Genomic DNA, 21,421 nt, shown 5'->3' with positions numbered 1-21,421 from the left:
TCTGAAGTTTGCAGATGACCATCTGGATGATCCAGAGGAGGAATGGGAGAAGGGCATGTGGTCTGATGAGACAAAAATAGAGCTTTTTGGTCTAAACTCCACTCACCGTGTTTGGAGGAAGAAGAAGGATGAGTACAACCCCAAGAACACCATCCCAACCGTGAAGCATGGAGGTGGAAACATCATTCTTTGGGGATGCTTTTCTGCAAAGGGGACAGGACGACTGCACCGTATTGAGGGGAGGATGGATGGGGCCATGTATCGTGAGATCTTGGCCAACAACCTCATTCCCTCAGTAAGAGCATTGAAGATGGGTCGTGGCTGGGTCTTCCAGCATGACAACGACCCAAAACACACAGCAAGGGCAACTAAGGAGTGGCTCCGTAAGAAGCATCTCAAGGTCCTGGAGTGGCCTAGCCAGTCTCCAGACCTGAACCCAATAGAAAATCTTTGGAGGGAGCTGAAAGTCCGTATTGCCCAGCGACAGCCCCGAAACCTGAAGGATCTGGAGAAGGTCTGTATGGAGGAGTGGGCCAAAATCCCTGCTGCAATGTGTGCAAACCTGGTCAAGAACTACAGGAAACGTATGATCTCTGTAATTGCAAACAAAGGTTTCTGTACCAAATATTAAGTTCTGCTTTTCTGATGTATCAAATACTTATGTCATGCAATAAAATGCAAATTAATTACTTAAAAATCATACAATGTGATTTTCTGGATTTTTGTTTTAGATTCCGTCTCTCACAGTTGAAGTGTACCTATGATACAAATTACAGACCTCTACATGCTTTGTAAGTAGGAAAACTTGCAAAATCGGCAGTGTATCAAATACTTGTTCTCCCCACTGTACATATACAATATGGATGAGCAATGACAGAGTGGCATAGGCAAGATGCAATAGATGGTTTAAAATACAGTATATACACATATGAGATGAGTGATGCAAGATATGTAAATATTATTCAAGTGGCATTATTAAAGTGACTCGTGTTAGCAGTTGATGTTATTCTTCAATAACACAGACCCCAAAAGAAATCAGGGGGAGAAAAATATGTTTATTCAAAGAGAACAAATCATAGATGTTATGCTGAGAAGTAGATGTTCATTCTTTCCTGTCCTCAGTTTTCTGCACCGAACAAAGGGATAGGATGTCATTTATAACCCCCAACCCTAGCCTGTGGTTGACCAATTAGATTTCCATGCTGTAAAATTGGGCCAATGGCCAAATAACAAGTGTCCTGTTTCAGGCTCAATGTATAGACAATTCAGACCAATGAGATATTGCTGTGAGTCCAGGACTGAAACCCCTACACAGATTCTAACCAGATGTTGAACTGGAAAAACAACTATTTCCATTGATCGTTAATTCCCTACTGACCTCTAGTCCTCTGCATTGTGTATTATTTTAAAATATTCTTACACTCCCCCCTAGACCATTTAAAAAATAAATATACTTAAAATGTATTTTTAGAAAACATGAAAAAATAGACTGTATAAAAAACATTAGCAGTAAGCATAAAATAATTTACATGAAACACTTTGCATTTATATAAAACACCAATGGCATATTTTACTTGCCGTTACAATAAGATATAGAATTCACACAAAGTTATAGAAAAGAGGTATTAACAGGTGTGATACCACATCTGAGAGAGCATGGTTCATTACAGCACCAAGGACAGTTACCACAGACACATTTACCACAATCATGAGGCTTGGTGTGATGATGAAGACCCTTATGATCCCTACCACATTCTTGTGAACACCACTGACTGTCACGCCCTGATCTTTTTCATCTGTCCTTGTGCTTGTCTCCACCCCCCTCCAGGGGGGTGGAGACAAGCACAAGTCAACCAGCGTTTTCTCAGTTCAAGTCAACCAGCGTTTTCTCAGCTCCTGTTTTTCCCCAGTCTCTTTTTCTCGTCCTCCTGGTTTTGACCCTTGCCTGTCAAGACTCTGAGCCCGCCTGACCCTGAGCCTGCCTGCACCTTTGCTGCTACTCTGGATTATCAACCCCTGCCTGCCTCGACCTGTCATTTGCCCAAACCTGTTGTTGCAATAAACATTTTTACTTCAACACAGTCTGCACTTTTGTCTTACCTGAAACCTGATAGTACGAACTGGCCATGACTGACCCAGCAGACTTGGACCAGCTCCGCAATGCCATCTCCTCCCAAGGAGCCATCATTAGTAGACACGAGGAGTTGCTTCGCAGTTTGATGGAAGGGTTCCAGGATGTGGCCGAACATCACGACCTAGAATTGGACGCATTGCGGGAGCAATTCCGTGGGTTGCCTACCAGGCAGCCTACCATGACGGTAACCTCCCAACCCCTCAGTAACCCGGCTGGTAGCAGCACTTACCTCCCCCGGAGCGCTACGATGGAGATTCCAGAACCTGCCGGCCCTTTCTCTCCCAGTGCTCCCTCGTTTTCGAGCTGCAGTCTTATTCGTTCCCCTCGGACAGCTCGAAGATAGCGTAAATTATTAAGAGGATGTCCGGAAGGGCATTTGCCTGGGCCACGGCAGTGTGGGAGCAACAATCCGCTGTCTGCCTCAGTCTGGATTTATTCGTGGCGGAGGTGAGAAAAGTTTGAGGCTCTGGTGTCCGGGAGAGAGGCTGCACGGAAGTTACTCCCGCTTCGGCAGGACACTCTCAGTGAGGCAGACTATGTGGTGGAGTTCTGCACACTAGCAGCGGAGGGTACCTGGAACCCAGAAGCACTGTTCGACACGTTCCTGCACGGATTGTCGAGGAGGTAAAGAATGAGCTGGCAGCCCGAGAACTACTGATGGATCTCGACTCACTCATCGCTTTAACCTTTTGGATCGATGGTCGGCTACGGGAACGTAGGAGGGAGAAGAGGTTCGATTGCAGTCCCAATTGCTCACTCAGGGATCCCACCTTGCATCTGATGAACTCCGGAAGTCCCCGGCGTCTACGTCCCCAAGAGGATCCGAGCTTACTGAGTCCCTCCAAGAGCCTCCGGAGACTGCCGATTCACCTTTTCCCAAACCGATGCAGGGGTTCAGTAAGGCCCAGGCCACTTCGCTTCCGCAGCACCGTCCGGTATCCAAGAAGGTCGAGCCTGAGGCGCTGACATGCCGCTACAGTGCCGCGGCTACACCCCCAGAAGCAGAGACCTTTCCCCCATGCTCCAAGATCATTAGCCCCTCTGCTGTTTGTCCTCTGTTGCCCTCCGTATTTTTCCTAACTTATCTGTGTCTAGAGTTAAAACCATGTCTGACTGCCCCTGACCCTGAGCCTGGCTGCCATCCTGTACCTTTTCCACTACTCTGGATTATCGACCCCTGCTTGTCTTGAACAGTCGTTTGCCTGCCCCTGTTGTTGCAATAAACATTGTTACTTCAACACAGTCTTACCTGAAACCTGATACTGACACCCATCTCCAAAAGGACACGGTTGATGAATCTTATGATATCCCCTATCACGTAACCGGCAGATTTTAGCAGACAAACATTGGGAAATAGCGCACTTGATAACCTGGATGAGGATAAGAAATATAACCACAACTCCCACTATTGGAAGTATCATGCTCACCAAACAACTTCACCATGTGCCAAAAGTGGAAGACAACCACATGACTAATCCTAAATCATCTGGATTGTAATCATGATATTTAGCGCCCTCAGTCCTGATCTTTTGGATTATGTCAGTTATTTCCTCAGAATTATCAGGAATGTAAGTACAGCATTCAGCACCAATAACAGTACATGTACCCACTTGTGCTTACAGAAGATAGTCCAGGGCCAAACGACTTTGCATCGCCGCAGTCCGAATGGCAACCATCTCAGCTGTTATTAACTCAACTCTCTCAACAGTACTATTAGCTAGGATTTCCAAAGAGTTAGCCATATTAATATAGTGCTATTTTAGAAATACCATAAGAGGGAAAAGCAATCGCAAAGAATCTCTCAGTTTCTGTAATCACACGTTTATGGCGTTGTGAAAAAGGAGAGTAACGTCTGCTTCCAACTCACCCATTCAAACACGTAGATCCTGAACGCAGCTCACTCTCCAGATCCCAATCACCTGAATTCTGATCACCTGTTCACCCGGAGCACTATTTTCCCATAATTTAATCATCCCGTGTATGATAGTGAGGCAGGCAAAAATGAACGACGCCTTTTGCCTATTCCCTGCCTGTACCTTAGACTATCGGATTTCCTGTTATCAACATATTGCCTGATCTCTCAGATGACGTTGGTAACCATAACTAGGCATAGGATCCACAGATATAGCTCCATTAGGAGCTATCATACCATTATTGATGATATTACCAAAGGTATTGGCATAAAAAGTAATCATAGTGCCATTACTGGGAGTCAATTCAGCAGAAAGACATTCCGCAACCTTAGTACGGTTACAGGCAGATGGGTCTGTTGTCTGATCACACTTATTCTGTCCTACTTTGACAAACGCGTCCTGGTGCATTTGAGACAAGTTCCGAGAGAGTGACCTATTAAAACATAACCACCCAACAGGGGCATGTGTAATAACTAGGTAAGGTGGTTGCTGATTAGTGTCATTGGTCATTTCAAATGAAGGAAGGTACCTATCACTCCAGGATGTTAGCTCCTCCCCCAACTCATCCATATGTTTTTGAATGGACACACATCCAGGAGTATCAGGCCTCCCCCAGCACCTATCTGCAGATCCTCCAGCACCTATCTGCAGAACTAGGTACTCTCGCATGTTGATACTCAACATTCTCACCCCAATTAGTACCAATAATCACCGTATACCAATTAACATCTCTCCATATACCCAACATTTCACTCTGGTTAAAAGGAATAGCCCCTAGGGGAATTCCTGCCTTTGATGTGAATGGAGCATACGTACAAACCCAACAACTACTTTGATTGACCATAGTGTAGAGAAAGAGCTAGAAACGTATTGACGCCTCAGTGTCCCTCATTCTGCTGATGCATCTCTGTGTTGGAAATGGAACCACCACCCACACCCTGTATTAGGAGGAAACTCAAAGAAAATCATTTAAACCATCTTTCACTTGTCTGCAAGACAATAATATTCAATCGTCCTGTTGTCAAGGTAATAATTCACAAAGTCCTTTAAAAGTGACCAGCTCTTCCACACTGGTATCAGTCCCACATAGATAACTATCAGAAATTATATTCTGACAGTCTGCCGGTAGTGAGGAATTCTTCTTCCGTTCCACTGGTTGATAAGGATGTCTCTAATGAACACTTCACCGGTGATCTTGTATCTTTTCAGCTACAGTCCTTGTGTAACAGTTGTTAAAGTACTTTTGGAATTTCACCAGGTTCATATATTAATATGGCATGTTGATTTGTTATTATGCATGCCACATATATTCCAACCGATTTCATACGTACACCAACTGAGATGGGACGTAAGAGGGGGTCTGTTAGTTTACCTCCACGACATCCAGCAAACTCTGCTGCTGAGCCGGAGAGAGCTTCTTAAATTTCTGCATCAGCATTGTGTCGTTGGGGCTGCTGTCCCGTTTCCATTTTCCCTTAGACGGACCCTACTTCTCATAAGAAAAAAATACTAATATGATGGAATTTAAGACTTAATACTCTGTTCACATAGAAAACCATGTAGCAGCAGTATTCAAAACGGAACTTTGGGGAAAAGTACGGAATGTATTCTTCATGATGATCATACGTTGCCAGTGACCCGAAATCCCGCAATAATGGCATTCACCAGGTTTCTCTTCTGCTGAACGAATGTTGGTTTCACTCGGAACCTGCACAACTCTGATAACAGCCGATCTATTGCGTTGATTGATGTCTCTGTCCAGTCTTGACAGCCTGTCGATGATGTCGCCGTAGTTCTCTCCCAATCAGTAGCTGTGGAAACAAAGGTTTTTCACAAATCAACATGTATGGATTGCATCAGCTGATGGGTGATTGCCCCATTTTTGGAGTAATTGAGTGTATCTTCATCTTCCATGTCGGGTAACCCACTGTGTCTAACCACCTCTGCTCTAAATCTTTCTTCAAATTCACCAAATGGTTCTTTTGGTTTTTGGACACATTTAGTTCTCTCCCCCCAATTGGTTTTTACATTGGTCAGACCCTTAAGGAAAACATGTATGCTCTTCACCACCCACAGCTCTATATACCTTTTCTTCAAGTACGCCATGTTCACAGTTGTTTAAAACAAAGGCTAATAACTGTAACCAATTATAAGGATGTAGATTGCGGAATTTCTTATAACGCTTCAAATGGTCCCACATCTTCATACCCACATCTCGTGGATGCTTCAAAGTCTTTAACCATTCATCCAACTGTTTTGGAGATGCTGATTTATGTGTGATTAGCCACCGGAGGTTTGTCTTTACTACCTTTTACAGCCGGTGTTCTGGTTGGCCTAAGACATCGTTTGTCACCGCTGTCATAATCTGTGGACTCAAAGCCAGGCAGTGCTGACCAGATGCTTGAAACCTGATCTGCCTTGCGCAATTCAATGTGAGGATGGAGGGAACATAGGTGGGGGTCAAGTCTGACTTTTTCACCCACGTCTCCTCCTGCAATAGTTGAATTTCTCCTTTTAAGGTTTTTATCTGTTCACCAAGAGCCCTCAAACTCTCTCTCTCCAATATCAAGGAGTTAGACATTGTTTTTTCCCCCAAGCTTTTTGTATATCAGACAGATTCCATATTCCACCTTTGTCAACAATGACAAAGTATTTATCTCTTGCCTACACTCCTTTACTTTGAAATGGTTATTTATATCACTAGACAGTGATTTCAAATATGTTTCATGTTCACATCTGGAGGAGCTGTCACGCCCTTTTCCAGAGTGGTTCTCATTTACAAATGCATTACATTAACTTCAAAACTTGTATAATATACAGTATATCTATATATTTAACACCAAAAGAGGAGATAGATAAACACTCAAAAGTTGTGTCACTTAGAAATGTTTGAACTCGTTACCTGTATAAAAGACACCTGTCCACACACTCAATCAAACAGACTCCAACCTCTCCACAATGGCCAAGACCAGAGAGCTGTGTAAGGACATCAGGGATAAAATTGTAGACCTGCACAAGGCTGGGATGGGCTACAGGACAATAGGCAAGCAGCTTGGTGAGAAGGCAACAACTGTTGGCGCAATTATTAGAAAATGGAAGAAGTTCAAGATGACGGTCAATCACCCTCGGTCTGGGGCTCCATGCAGGATCTCACCTCGTGGGGCATCAATGATCATGAGGAAGGTGAGGGACTACACGGCAGGACCTGGTCAATGACCTGAAGAGAGCTGTGACCACAGTCTCAAAGAAAACCATTAGTAACACACTACGCCGCCATGGATTAAAATCCTGCAGCGCACGCAAGGTCCCCCTGCTCAAGCCAGCGCATGTCCAGGCCCATCTGAAGTTTGCCAATGACCATCTGGATGATCCAGAGGAGGAATGGGAGAAGGTCATGTGGTCTGAGACAAAAATAGAGCTTTTTGGTCTAAACTCCACTCGCCGTGTTTGGAGGAAGAAGAAGGATGAGTACAACCCCAGAACACCATCCCAACCATGAAGCATGGAGGTGGAAACATCATTCTTTGGGGATCCCTTTCTGCAAAGGGGACAGGACGACTGCACCGTATTGAGGGGAGGATGGATGGGGCCATGTATCGCGAGATCTTGGCCAACAACCTCCTTCCCTCAATAAGAGCATTGAAGATGGGTCGTGGCTGGGTCTTCCAGCATGACAATGACCCGAAACACACAGCCAGTGCAACTAAGGAGTGGCTCGGTAAGAAGCATCTCAAGGTCCTGGAGTGGCCTAGCCAGTCTCCAGACCTGAACCCAATAGAAAATCTTTGGAGGGAGCTGAAAGTCCGTATTGCCCAGCGACAGCCCCGAAACCTGAAGGATCTGGAGAAGGTCTGTATGGAGGAGTGGGCCAAAATCCCTGCTGCAGTGTGTGCAAACCTGTTCAAGAACTACAGGAAACGTATGATCTCTGTAATTGCAAACAAAGGTTTCTGTACCAAATATTAAGTTCTGCTTTTCTGATGTATCAAATACTTATGTCATGCAATAAAATGCAAATTAATTACTTAAAAATCATACAATGTGATTTGGATGGATTTTCTGGATTTTCACAGTTTTCACAGTTGAAGTGTACCTATGATAAAAATTACAGACCTCTACATTATTTGTAAGTAGGAAAACCTGCAAAATCGGCAGTGTATCAAATACTTGTTCTCCCCACTGTACATAGGCGTACATAGGCCCATTATCAGCAACCATCATTCCTGTGCTCCAATGACACGTTGTGTTAGCTAATCCAAGTTTATCATTTTAAAATGCTAATTGATCATTAGAAAACCACTCTTCCCCTCTCCTGTGGTAGAGCCCCTCTCTACCACAGGTTTGGCTATCTGTCAGCCATTGCCAGTTGATCTGGCACCTTTGATCCTCACCAAGGAGAGAGAGTCATGACAGCTCTAATGGGTTAAATGAGTGACTACTAGCTCTGCAGCCTTAAAACTTCTTATGGCTGCAAGCCCTAAGTCGGGCTCAATATGACAACAGCCAGTCCAAGTGCAGGGCGCGAAATTCAAAATATATTTTTTAGAAATATTTAACTTTCACACATTAACAAGTCCAATACAGCAAATGAAAGATAAACATCTTGTGAATCCAGCCAACATGTCCAATTTTTTTTATGTTTTACAGCGAAAACACCACGTATATTTATGTTAGCTCACCACCAAATACAAAAAAGCACAGACATTTCTTTCACAGCACAGGTAGCTTGCACAAAACCGACCAAATAGAGATAGAATTAGTCACTAACCAAGAAACAACTTCATCAGATGACAGTCTTATAACATGTTATACAATAAATCTATGTTTTGTTCGAAAAATGTGCATATTTCAGGTATAAATCATAGTTTTACATTGCAGCTGCAATCACAAATAGCACCGAAGCAGCTAGAACAATTACAGCGACCAAATTGAAATACCTAAATACTCATCATAAAACATTTATGAAAAATACATGGTGTACAGCAAATGAAAGACAAACATCTTGTGAATCCAGCCAATATATCCGATTCTTTAAGTGTTTTACAGCGAAAACACAATATAGCATTATATTAGCTTACCACAATAGCCAAAAACACAACCCATTTATCAGCAGCAAAAGTTAGCGATCGCAAAAAAACAGCAAAAGATATATAATTTTTCACTAACCTGGACAAACTTCATCAGATGACAGTCCTATAACATCAGGTTATACAATACACTTATGTTTTGTTCAAAAATGTGCATATTTAGAGCTGAAATCCGTGGTTATACATTGTGAAAACGTAGCAACTATTTTCCAGAATCTCCGGATATATTTCTGACATTCACCTATTCTGACCAAATAACTAATCATAAACTTTACTAAAAAATACATGTTGTACAGCAAATTATAGATACACTAGTTCTTAATGCAATCGCCGTGTTAGAATTCTAAAAATACCTTTAGTACGACATGCAGCTTACGTTATAGCGAGACAGCGCCCAAAATAAGAGCGGAATATATGTCTAAACATTTTCGACAGAAATACGAAATAACATCATAAATGGGTCCTACTTTTGTTGAGCTTCCATCAGAATCTTGCACAAAGGGTCCTTTGTCCAGAACAATCATTGTTTGGTTTTAGAATGTCCTTTTTCCCTCTCGAATTAGCAACCAAAACTAGCAAAGTGGCGCGAAGCTGTCCATCGTCACCAAACGCAGAGAACGGAACACGCCAAAAACAAATCTGATAAAACTATATTGAAAAAACATACTTTACGATGATATTGTCACATTTATCAAATAAAATCAAAGCCGGAGATAGTAGCCGTCTATAACGAAAGCTTTTCAGAAGCCAATGCTGATGTCCTACCCGCGCCTTCCTGAACAAAGGAAATTGGGGTCATGTCATTCCAAGACCTCTCTTTTGACCTCAGATCAAGCTATACACTCCATTTCTTCTCTCACTGCCTATTGACATCTAGTGGAAGGCGTATGAAGTGCATGTATACTAATAGATTTCAAGCAGATTAATAGGGAGGCCCTGGAACAGAGCCTCGATTTCAGATTTTTCACTTTCTGACAGGAAGTTTGCTGCAAAATGAGTTCTGTTTTACTCACAGATATAATTCAAACGGTTTTAGAAACTTGAGAGTGTTTTCTATCCAATAGTAATAATAATATGCATATTGTACAAGCAAGAATTGAGTACGAGGCCGTTTGAAATGGGCACCTTTCATCCAAGCTACTCAATACTGCCCCTGCAGCCATAAGAAGTTTTTAAGCTGCAGGTGCCTTCTTTTAATCTGCTAAACAGTAACATCAGTATTCATGATGAATCCATAGGCTGTTTGAGGTAAAAACCAATTTCAAAATCCATAAACACTGGCCCTCAGCTACTTCAACTCTCATCTACAGTAATACACAGAAGCTGAGAGCTGCTAACTTTCTCCCTGAAGGCGGCTATTGAAAATATACTGAACAAAAAATAAAACATGTAAAGTGTTGGTCCCATGTTTCATGAGCTGTAATAAAAGTTTAGACATTTTCCATAAGCACAAAAAGGTTCTCAAATTGGGCACACATTTGTTTACATCCCTGTTTGTGAGCATTTCTCCTTTGCCATGATAATCCATCCACCTGAAAGGTGTGGCATATCAAGAAACTGATTAAACAGCATGACCATTACACAGGTGCACCTTGTACTGAAGACAATTAAAGGCCACTATAATGCACAATGCTACAGGTGTCTCAAGTTCAGGGAGCGTGCAATTGGCATGCTGACTGCAGGAATGTCAACCAAAGCTGTTTTTCATTTAATGTAAATCTTTCTACCATATACTGCCTCCAATGTCGTTTTAGAGAATTTGGCAGTACGTCCAATTGGCCTCACAACCGCAGACCACGTGTAACCCCACCAGCCCAGAACCTCCACATCTGGCTTCTTCACCTGCGGGATGGTCTGAGACGAGCCACCCGGACAGTTGATGAAACTGTGGGTTTGCACAACTGAAGAATTTCTGCACAAACTGTCAGAAACCATCTCAGGGAAGCTCATCTGCGTGCTCTTCGTCATTACCAGGGTCTTGGCCTGACTGCAGTTCGGCATCGTAACTGACTTCAGTGGGCAAATTCTCTCCTTCGATGGCCACTGGCACATTGGAGAAGTGTGCTCTTCACGGCTGAATCCCGGTTTCAACTCTACCGGCAGACAGTGTTTATGGCGTTATGTGGATAAGCGGTTTACTGATGTCAATGTTGTGAACAGAGTGCCCCATGGTGGCTGGCAGGTTATGGTATGGGCAGGCATAAGCTACGGACAACGAACACAATTGTATTTTATCGATGGCAATTTGAATGCACAGAGATACCGTGACAAGATCCTGAATTCCATTGTCGTGCCATTCATCCACCGCCATCACCTCATGTTTCAGCATGATAATTCATGGGCAAGGATCCGTACACAATTCCTGAGAGCTGAAAATGTCCCAGTTCTTCCATGGCCTGCATACTCAGACATGTCACCCATTGAATATGTTTGGGATGCTCTGGCTCGACGTGTACGACAGCGTGTTCCAGTTCCTGCCAATATCTAGCGACTTCGCACAGTCATTGAAGAGGAACAACATTCCACAGGCCACAATCAACAGCCTGATCAACTTTATGCTTAGGAGATGTGTCCTGCTGCATGAGGCAGAAGGTGGTCACACCAGATACTGACTGTTTTTTTGATCCATGCCCCTACACAGATGTATTCTGTATTCCCAGTCATGTAAAATCCATAGATTGGAGCCTAATGAATTCATTTCAATTGACTGATATCCTTATATGAACTGTAACTCAGTAAAATCTTTGAAATCGTTGCATGTTGCGTTTATTTCTGTTCAGTGCAGCTGTATGAGCTTGGCTGTACTCACACCATCAACAGGGTTCTCAACCCAGAGTGAGCAAAGCTTTCAACATCTGCAGATGGGAATAAAAAAAATGTCAGTGATGCACACAGATGCATGTCATGGTTTGTCACTGATGCTGATAATGTTCAAGTATCTAGTTGATTTGCTATTAGATAAACTTACTACTGTGTGACCACTGGGCAACTAACCACCCCAGTGGTTAGAGTGTTGGACTAGTAACCGAAAGGTTGCAAGATCGAATCCCTGAGCTGACAAGGTGACAATCTGTCGTTCTGCCCCTGAACAAGGCAGTTAACACAATGTTCCTAGGCAGTCATTGAAAATAAGAATTTGTTCTTAACTGACTTGCCTAGTTAAATAAAGGTACAATAAAAAATCTGGTACAGTTTCTCCCTTGACAACTGCAGGGCTGCCCCAGCCCGTATCACAAGGTGTCCCACAAGGCTCAGTATTAGTTCCATTACTGTTTAGTATACCCCTTGATCAGATCCTCCATCAATTTAGACTCAGATTTCACTGTTATCAAGATGACACACATCTACATCCACACAACCGAACTCTACTCTGCCACTCCCCTCTGTTGTTGACTGTCTCCGTGAAGTGAAATCTTAGATGAGCAATAACTTTTTTAAACAAAAAAAAAGGCAAACAAGATAATGCTCAAGACACTGTCAACTCAATGACAATCAACAGCTGCACCAGTCACTAAAACTCCGCAGTCAGGAACCTTGGTGTTACATTTGTTCTATACATCAGTTGGGGTCTCTATAAGCTTCAATATGAGGACCTAAACCTAGTTTGAAAGTGCCTCCTTGTAGCTGTATGGGCTAATATAGTCAAAATGTTTGCTTTAGGGTAAGTTGAACCAATGGCCATTGGATGAGTTGAGCCAATGGCAAGTTGAGCAAATGTAAGTGTTTTCTTCTCAGGCATAATGCAAGGCATTATCACTGGGATATGAGGTAACAGAGCCTATGTTAAGTGTTTAAAAAAAATAGTGTTTATTAGGTGTTAAGCCGGTGTTAAGATCCTTAAAATTATTAAGATACAAAAGCGATTTAATTGTTTTTGAGAAATAAAGATCAACATGGTTTTTAAAAAGCCAGTTGTAATATTTCATTCAGTACAGAAACTTGTAGGCAGCTCAACTTACCCTGGTGCGTGGCTCAACTTACCCCATACCTGAGGTAAGTTGTGCTAAGAGAACACTTTTTTTGAACGAGCTATGAATACATTCTAATTATTTCCAGGATATACAACATCTTAAAATATATAGGTAGATATCTTTGTTAGAAAACTAAACTGATCAACTCTCCCCTAATGTTAAAACTATGCCTAAATTGACATTCATCAGTCAACCATTCAAGAGAGAATGCAATGGCTGATGTGAATGAAACTGAACTGGATCAATGGCTGAAACTGAACTGGATCAATGGCTGAAACTGAACTGGATCAATGCAGCTCACAGGTTCAGTAAACTACTATCCTGGGGTCACTTTGAATTTAATCAATCTGAACTCCAGCTCAAGCACATGTGGCATCAGCACAGAACTTGGGATATCCTGATTACTGCACTCAACACAATTCTATATGACAACTTCATTATGTAAGCAGAGGGGATAATTCAAGGGCCACCTCAAGCCAATCAGTGACAGGGGGATATTGGATGTTATGAATGGTTTGTATGAGCTGTTAGGATGTTGGATGTTATGAATGGTTTGTATAATTTACTGTGTAATTATTTCTGCTCCTTTTCCTATTAGTGTCAGAGAGAGAGGCTGGCTGGTCCAGGTGCTTCATGTCTCGTCTGATGAACACTGCAGGTTTCACATTGAAAAACCTCCCCCTGGTTGCTCATTTTGAAAGTTTTAAACAATGGATTGAAAAAATGTGAAATAACCTGAGGAACTGTACATTTTCCCATGAAGCTCTCACTTGGAGAAAATGTTAAATCAAATACACAATTTTACAAAAATAGAGTGCATTCAGAAATTATTCAGACCCCTTGACATTTTGTTACGTTACAGCCTAATTCTAAAATTAATTTAATCTTTTTATCCCTTTTCTACGAACAATACCCAACAAGGACAAAGCGAAAACAGGGTTTTAGAAATGTTTTCAACTTTATTAAAAATAAGAAACAGATACGTTATTTACATAAGTATTAAAATGTAAGACCATTTGGTATGACTTGAAATTGAGCTCAGGTGCATACTGTTTCCATTGATCATCCTTGAGATGTTTCTACAACTTAATTGGAGTCCACCTGTGGTAAATTCAATTGATTGGACATGGTTTGGAAAGGCACACACCTGTCTATATAAAGGTCCCACAGTTAACAGTGCATGTCAGAGCAAAAACTAAGCTATGAGGTCGAAGAAATTGTCTATAGAGATCCGAGACAGGATTGTGTCGAGGCACAGATGTGGGGAAGGGTACCCAAAAATGTCTGCAGCATTGAAGGTCCCCAAGAACGTAGTGGCCTTCATCATTCCTAAATGGAAGAAGTTTGGAACCATAAAGACTCTTCCTAGAGCTGGCTGCCGAATGGTCACTTTGACAGAGCGAAGCATCTTTGCAGCACTCCACCAATCATGCCTTCATGGTAGAGTGGCCAGACAGAAGCCACTCTTAAATAAAGGGACAAGACAGCCCACTTGGAGTTTGCCAAAAGGAACCTAAACGGCTCAGATCATCAAAAACAAGATTCTCTGGTCTGATGAAATCAAGATTGAACTCTTTGGCCTGAATGCCAAGTGTCATGTCTGGAGGAAACTTGGCACCATCCTTATGGTGAAGCATGGTGGTGGCAGCATCATGCTGTGGGGATGTTTTTCAGTGGCAGGGACTGGGAGACTAGTCAGGATGGAGGGAAAGACAAACAAAACAGATTGATTCTTGATGAAAACCTGCTCCAGAGCACTCAGCGCATGTTCAGGTCATGGTAGACCTTACTCAATCCCCTCTCCTTTGGCCCCACTTCACAGTAGAAGCATCAGACAAGGTTCTAAAGACAGGTGACATCTAGTGGAAGCCGTAGGAAGTGCAAAATGAACCATATCCCACTGTGTATTCGATAGGCAATGAGTTGAAAAAAACTTACTGGTTTAATTTTTTCTCAGCTTTTTACCTGCCATATGAGTTCTGTTATACTCACAGACATCATTCAAACAGTTTTAGAAACTTCAGTGTTTTCTATCCAAATGAACTAATAATATGCATATATTAGCAACTGGGAGCAGGCAGTTTACTCTGGGCACCTCTGGGCACCTTTTCATCCAAGCTACTCAATACTGCCCCTGCAGCCATATTAACAAGACATTTGTGGAGTGGTTGAAAAACGAGTTTCAATGACTCCACCTAAGTGTATGTAAACTTCTGACTTCAACACTATGTATATATATGCCTGCTGTGCTAGTGGGAGGCAAGTGTGACCGGTCCTTCTGTTATCGACGGGGTGAGGGCAGGTGTTCGGCAAGCAGGAGCAAAGGACACTGTCTACTGGTGTCGCTCCCGCTAGCCAACAAGGAGGACCAGGAGTTGGAACCGGTTCAGGGAACCGGAACAAAAGTGATCTATGCTGTTCTGGAATAGAACCATTATTTTAATAACTACGGACATATTCAATCTCTCCCTATCCCAGTCTGATGTTCCCACTTGCTTCAATATGTCCACCATTGTTCCTGTACCCAAGAAAGCAAAGGTAACGGAACTAAATGACTATCGCCACGTAGCACTCACTTCTGTCATCATGAAGTGCTTTGAGAGACTAGTTAAGGATCATATCACCTCTACCTTACTTGACACCCTAGACCCACTTCAATTTGCTTAACGCCTCAACAGATCCACAGACGATGCAATCGCCATCGCACTGCACACTGCCCTATCCCATCGGGACTAGAGGAATACCTACGTCAGAATGCTGTTCATTGACTATAGCTTAGCCTTCAACACCATAGTACCCTCCAAGCTCATCATTAAGCTTGGGGCCCTGGGTCTGAACCAAGCCCTGTGCAACTGTGTCCTGGACTTCCTGACGGGTCACCCCCAGGTGGTGATGGTAGGAAACAACACCTCCACTTCGCTGATCCTCAACACAGGGGCCCCACATGGGTGCGTGCTCAGCCCCCTCCTGTACTCCCTCAATGTCAACAAAACGAAGGAGCTGATCGTCGACTTCAGGAAACAGCAGAGGGTTGCACGCCCCTATACACATCGACGGGACCGCAGTGGAGAAGGTGGAAAGCTTCAAGTTCCTTGGCATACACATCACTGACAATCTGAAATGGTACACCCACACAGACCCACAATGGCCTCCTTAGGAGGTTGAAGAAATTTGGCTTGGCCCCTAAGACCCTCAGAAACTTTTACAGATGCACAATTGAGAGCATCCTGTCGGTCTGTATCACCGCTTGGTATGGCAACTGCACTGCACGCTCTCCAAGGGGTGGTAAAGGTCTGCCCAACGCATCACCGGGGGCACACTGCCTGCCCTCCAGGACACCTACAGCATCTGATGTTACAGAAAGGCCAAAAAGATCATCAAGGACATCAACCACCCGAGCCACGGCCTGTTCACCCCTCTATCATCCAGAAGGCAAGGTCAGTACAGGTGCATCAAAGCTGGGACCGAGAGACTGAAAAACAGCTTCTATCTCAAGGCCATCAGACTGTTAAATAGCCATCACTAGCCGGCTACCACCCAGCTACTCAACCCTGCACCTTAGAGGCTGCTGCCTAATGTACATAGACATGGAACACTAGTCACTTTAATAATGTTTACATGCTGCTTTACTCATCTCATTATGTATATACTTTATTCTATTCTACTGTATTTAGTCAATGCCACTCTGCCATTGCTCGTCCTAATATTTATATATTTCTTAATTCCATTCTTTTACTTTTAGATTTGTGTATTGTTGGGAATTGTTAAGATACTACTGCCCTGTTGGAGCTAGAAACACAAGCATTTTGCTACACCCGCAATAACAACTGCTAAATATGTGACCAATAAAATTTGATTTATCAGCAGGAACATGGAGCACTCCATGCCAGTAAGTCATGATATTTTTTTCCCTATAGATTGCACTAAACTATTTCAAAAGCTAATACTGCACTCATATAAGAAGTGGAGAGGCCCTATGCATCATACAATAGTCTACTCCTGGAGTAACTCCCTGTCAGTGTCACACCCTGATGTTTCACCTGTCTTTGTGATTGTCTCCACCCCCTCTAGGTGTCGCCCATCTTCCCTGTGTATTTATACCGGTGTTCTCGGTTTGTCTGTTGCCAGTTTGTCAAGTCAACCAGCATTTTTTTGCATCAGCTCCTGCTTTTCCCCAGTCTCCCTTTTCTCATCCTCCTGGTTTTGACCCTTGCCTGTCATGACCCTGAGCCCGCTCGCCGGACCACTCTGCCGCCCCCTGAGCCTGCCTGCCGTCTTTTACCTTTGCCCCCGTTGAAGTAACAATGTTTATTACAGCAACACGGTCTGCATCTGGGTCTTACCTTTATCCTGATCGTCAGAGACTGTGATTAGAGGGTTAGGGAGGAGGCCCTGGGCCAGTGGTAGGTCAGGGGTGAGGGCTCTTTCTTTCAAGCACACTCACTACCTCTATCAGTCTCTCTCAAGGACCTCCAGAGCCTTCTGACCGACTACCTGCGATCTCTCCAGAGCACAGAGATGTAAGCTCCACTCATAATAGTATACTTGATGCACTATGTAAACCTCCTTCACTATGGCAGTCTTCTTGTGTGATGCTAGCATATTATCCAGGGCCAATGGTCAGATTGGATTTACTGTACTCACTCCAACTCATGCTCTCAACCCTGTAAAAATCAACCAGACTTTTATCAAAACTAACCTGTGTCCATCCCCCTTTCCTCTAGATGAGTATGCTGGGCTATGGAACTCTAGAGCAGCACGTACAAAAACGTGCCACCCTGTTGTCAGCTATCCAAAGACTTTCAATGGCCACATTTTGTGGATGACCAAATGCAATACAGTTTTGTATAAACAATTAATTTTTTTATTGTAAGATTACAAAACTACTTTTTCATAGCATGTTGGTCTTCAATTTGTACTAACTCCTGTGATAAGTTAAACATCAAGACAAATACACGTAGAGCTTGAGATTTAAAGTGAATACATTTTTAATAATCTCTCTCATACAGGTGTCTCAACTAAAATATATATCTCAAACAAGATTAAAGAATGGGACAAAGTAAATATAAATCAGTGCTGGCGTCCGTAGCAGTTTATATGAGTTTGAGTGGGTTCCGTACTATACATGTTGACAGAATGGCTGCGAGACTGTTGCTGTACTCCCAGGTAAAGCCCTTGCTTCCAGAACCACTGAAGACCCCAATATTCAGTCAGGAAGCTTGAAGATGTGTTACCATCCAAGCCCATTTCACAGCATGCAGTGGCCTGATAAGGAGATGACAATAAATGCATTATGTACCTTTCATCACCAAAGCCATGTTCACTGTACATGAGGCTGAACAATTCAACCCTTTTGATAGTGTCATTGATATGGAAATTAACATACAAAGATTAAGTTCATGAGCTTTGACTGTAGTACTGTACCTCTGGGGTTCTGTGGTGAAAGACTGTTGTGCAAGGTATTGGGCAACAGCTTTCTTCCCGGGCCTGTATTCACAAAGCGTCTTCAGAGTAGGAACAGTGATCTAGGACCAGCTCCCCTTACATTAAAGGCAAAACTGATCCTAAAATCAGTACTCCTACTCTGAGATGCTTTGTGAATACAGGCCCCGATCAGTCTGCATGCTGCTTTCTAGTGATCCAACTCCCTCTTCATCTGAAATGCAACACCACCAAAAACACAAATAAGTCAATAACTTAGATAACTAATGAAACACTAATGTAAATGTGCACAAGCCTACTCAGCCAAATTATACCAAAACCACAGCCTATTTGCAGTGAACTTGTGCATATTTTCAGTCACCAGTGCATCAAAAAACAGGCAGGGGAACGAAGAAGTTTGACCAAAGTCTTCACAACAGTATACTTAACAAAAATATAAACACATGTAAAGTGTTGGTCCCATGTTTCATGAGCTGAAATAAAAGATCCCAGAAATATTCCATACACACGAAAAGCTTATTTCTCTAAAGTTTTGTGCACGATTTTACATCCACGTTAGTGAGAATTTTGCCTTTGCCAAGATAATCCATCCACCTGACAGGTGTGGCATATCAAGAAGCTGATCGTCTGAAATCAGCCACCCGGACAGCTGATGAAACTGGGTTTGCACAAAAAAAAATCTGTACGAACTGTCAGAAACCGTCTCAGGAAATCTCAGGAAAGCTCAGCAGCGTGCTCATCATCTTCACTAGGGTCTTGACCGGACTGCATTTTGGCATCGTTACCGATTTAAGTAGGAAAATGCTCACCTTCGATGGCCACTGGCACGCTGGAGAGGTGTGCTCTTCATGGATGAATTCCGGATTTAACTGTACCGGGCAGATAGTGTGTATGGCTCGTGGCATTTTAAGATACCGTGACGAGATCCTGAGGCCCACTGCCGTGCCATTAATTCGCTCCCATCACATGTTTCAGCATGACAATGCATGGCCCCATGTCGCAAGGATTTGTACACAATTCCTGGAAGCTCAAAATGTCACAGTTCTTCCATGGCCTGCATACTCACCAGATATGTCACCCATTGAGCATGTTTGGAATGCTCTGGATCGACATGTACGACAGCGTGTTCCTGTTCCCGCCAATATCCAGCAACTTCGTACAGCCATTAAAGAGGAGTGGGACCACATTCCACAATCAACAGCCTGATCAACTCTATGCGAAGGAGATGTGTCGCGCAGCATGAGGCAAATGGTGGTCACACAAGATACTGACTGGTTTTCTAATCCAACCCCCTAGATTTTTAAAAAGGTATCTGTGATAACAGATGCATGTCTGTATTCCCAGTCATGTGACATCCATAGATTAGGGCCTAATGAATTCATTTCAATTGACTGATTTTCTTATTAACTGTAACTCAGTAAAATCTTTGAAAATTGTGCATGTTGTGTTTATATTTTTGTTCAGTGTAGGTATTATAGCTAGCAAATATTATAATTTTCTTGCAACATTAGCCAACTTTCTCCCAGCAATTTCAATCTAGCTAGCGGCATTTTTTTAATCAACTTTATCAATCAGATGGATAGTTTAGCAAATATAGCTATTAGTTTTCCCATCGCATTTAAAGCTGCTTGATACAGCTTGCCAGTGAAGTAGGATGAATAAGTCAGAAGCCAGCTAGCAATTTCAATTTCAGGCCTTTTACCAACAAAAATCATGTACAAGTCTAAAATAGACAATTACCTTCAAGCAGATCATGTTCGTTTTATATTATGACTTCAGGCCGAGGAGTAATAGCCACTTGTTTGTAGAACTAGCATCTTCACCAGATGTTGTCCACATTCAGCTCGTTTTCACTTAATGAGCTTCACAGGCAAAAACACATGCTGCGGCATGCACTTGAGGGGGCGTTACTTACCTTCTCAGTTCTTTCTTTAGCAGCCAGGGCAATTTTTTTATTGCCATCTACAATTGGTGTATAATCTATTTATATTGGCAAATTTAACTTGCAACATGGCCTTAATAAGGCAACAAAGTCAGATTGCAACGCTAACATGCTTGGTCAACGGCATACATAAAGGCCATAATTCTTTGAGGCAATATTGCCGAGCAACAGCGCTCGCCAGCTTTGAGTCCTACAACCCGGAAATGAGTTACCTCTGGTTCGTTCAGCCATCCCTATGAGCAAAATGAATTGCGAAAGAATAGTGGAGGTGACGTTTTGATAACCATTTAAAGCGCTCTCGGACAAGGTGACTTTTATCAATATATTCGGCTGTATTTACTCTGATTCGAAAATGCTAATTAGCATAAAAGTCAACATCATGCAAAACCACAAATCTCTGAAAGCTCCTGCACGCCATCTCTAGCGGACACCTTTGCTAACAATTATTGTGTCAAATGTTTTATTTAACTAGGCAAGTAAGTTATTAAGAACACATTCTTATTTACAATGGCGGCCTACCCCGGACGACGCTGGGCCAATTGTGCGCCGCCCTATGGGACTCCCAATCACGGACAGTTGTGATACAGCCTGGAATCAAACCAGGGTCTGTAGTGACACCTCTAAGCACTGAGATGCAGCGCCTTAGACCGCTGCGTCACTCGGGAGCCAACTGTAACTCTGTAAAATCGTTGCATTTATAAGAGGTTCTTTAGCATTTCAAAGCTTTGAGAAAAATGGGAGCCACTAGGGCTTTTTAAGACAATCCCACATACTTCATGAGTCAGATGAACGCCATTACAAAAATCCAAGGACACAACAATTCCCTTCTCACTAGCACAAAGGCGGCCTGTGGTTTTGATCTATGCCACAGAACAATCATTTGCAACTTCAAGTGATTTTAATTTACACTGTCTGCCTTATAGAAATATATG

The 21,421-nt window shown here is 42.8% G+C and overlaps 1 long non-coding RNA gene across 1 annotated transcript; it reads right to left on the bottom strand.

Moving 5' to 3' along the window:
* Positions 1-18,075: 18,075 nt before the first annotated feature.
* LOC139564176 (uncharacterized) lies at positions 18,076-20,411 on the bottom strand. The gene is made up of 3 exons (XR_011672705.1): positions 20,288-20,411; positions 18,530-18,761; positions 18,076-18,370 (listed from the first exon to the last, which is right to left on the bottom strand). It is a non-coding gene; the product is annotated as an uncharacterized lncRNA (long non-coding RNA).
* Positions 20,412-21,421: the final 1,010 nt, after the last annotated feature.

Source organism: Salvelinus alpinus, chromosome 35, assembly GCF_045679555.1.
Source record: "Salvelinus alpinus chromosome 35, SLU_Salpinus.1, whole genome shotgun sequence".
NCBI classification, from domain to species: Eukaryota; Metazoa; Chordata; class Actinopteri; order Salmoniformes; family Salmonidae; genus Salvelinus; species Salvelinus alpinus.
This window is presented reverse-complemented; position numbering and strand designations above follow the sequence as displayed.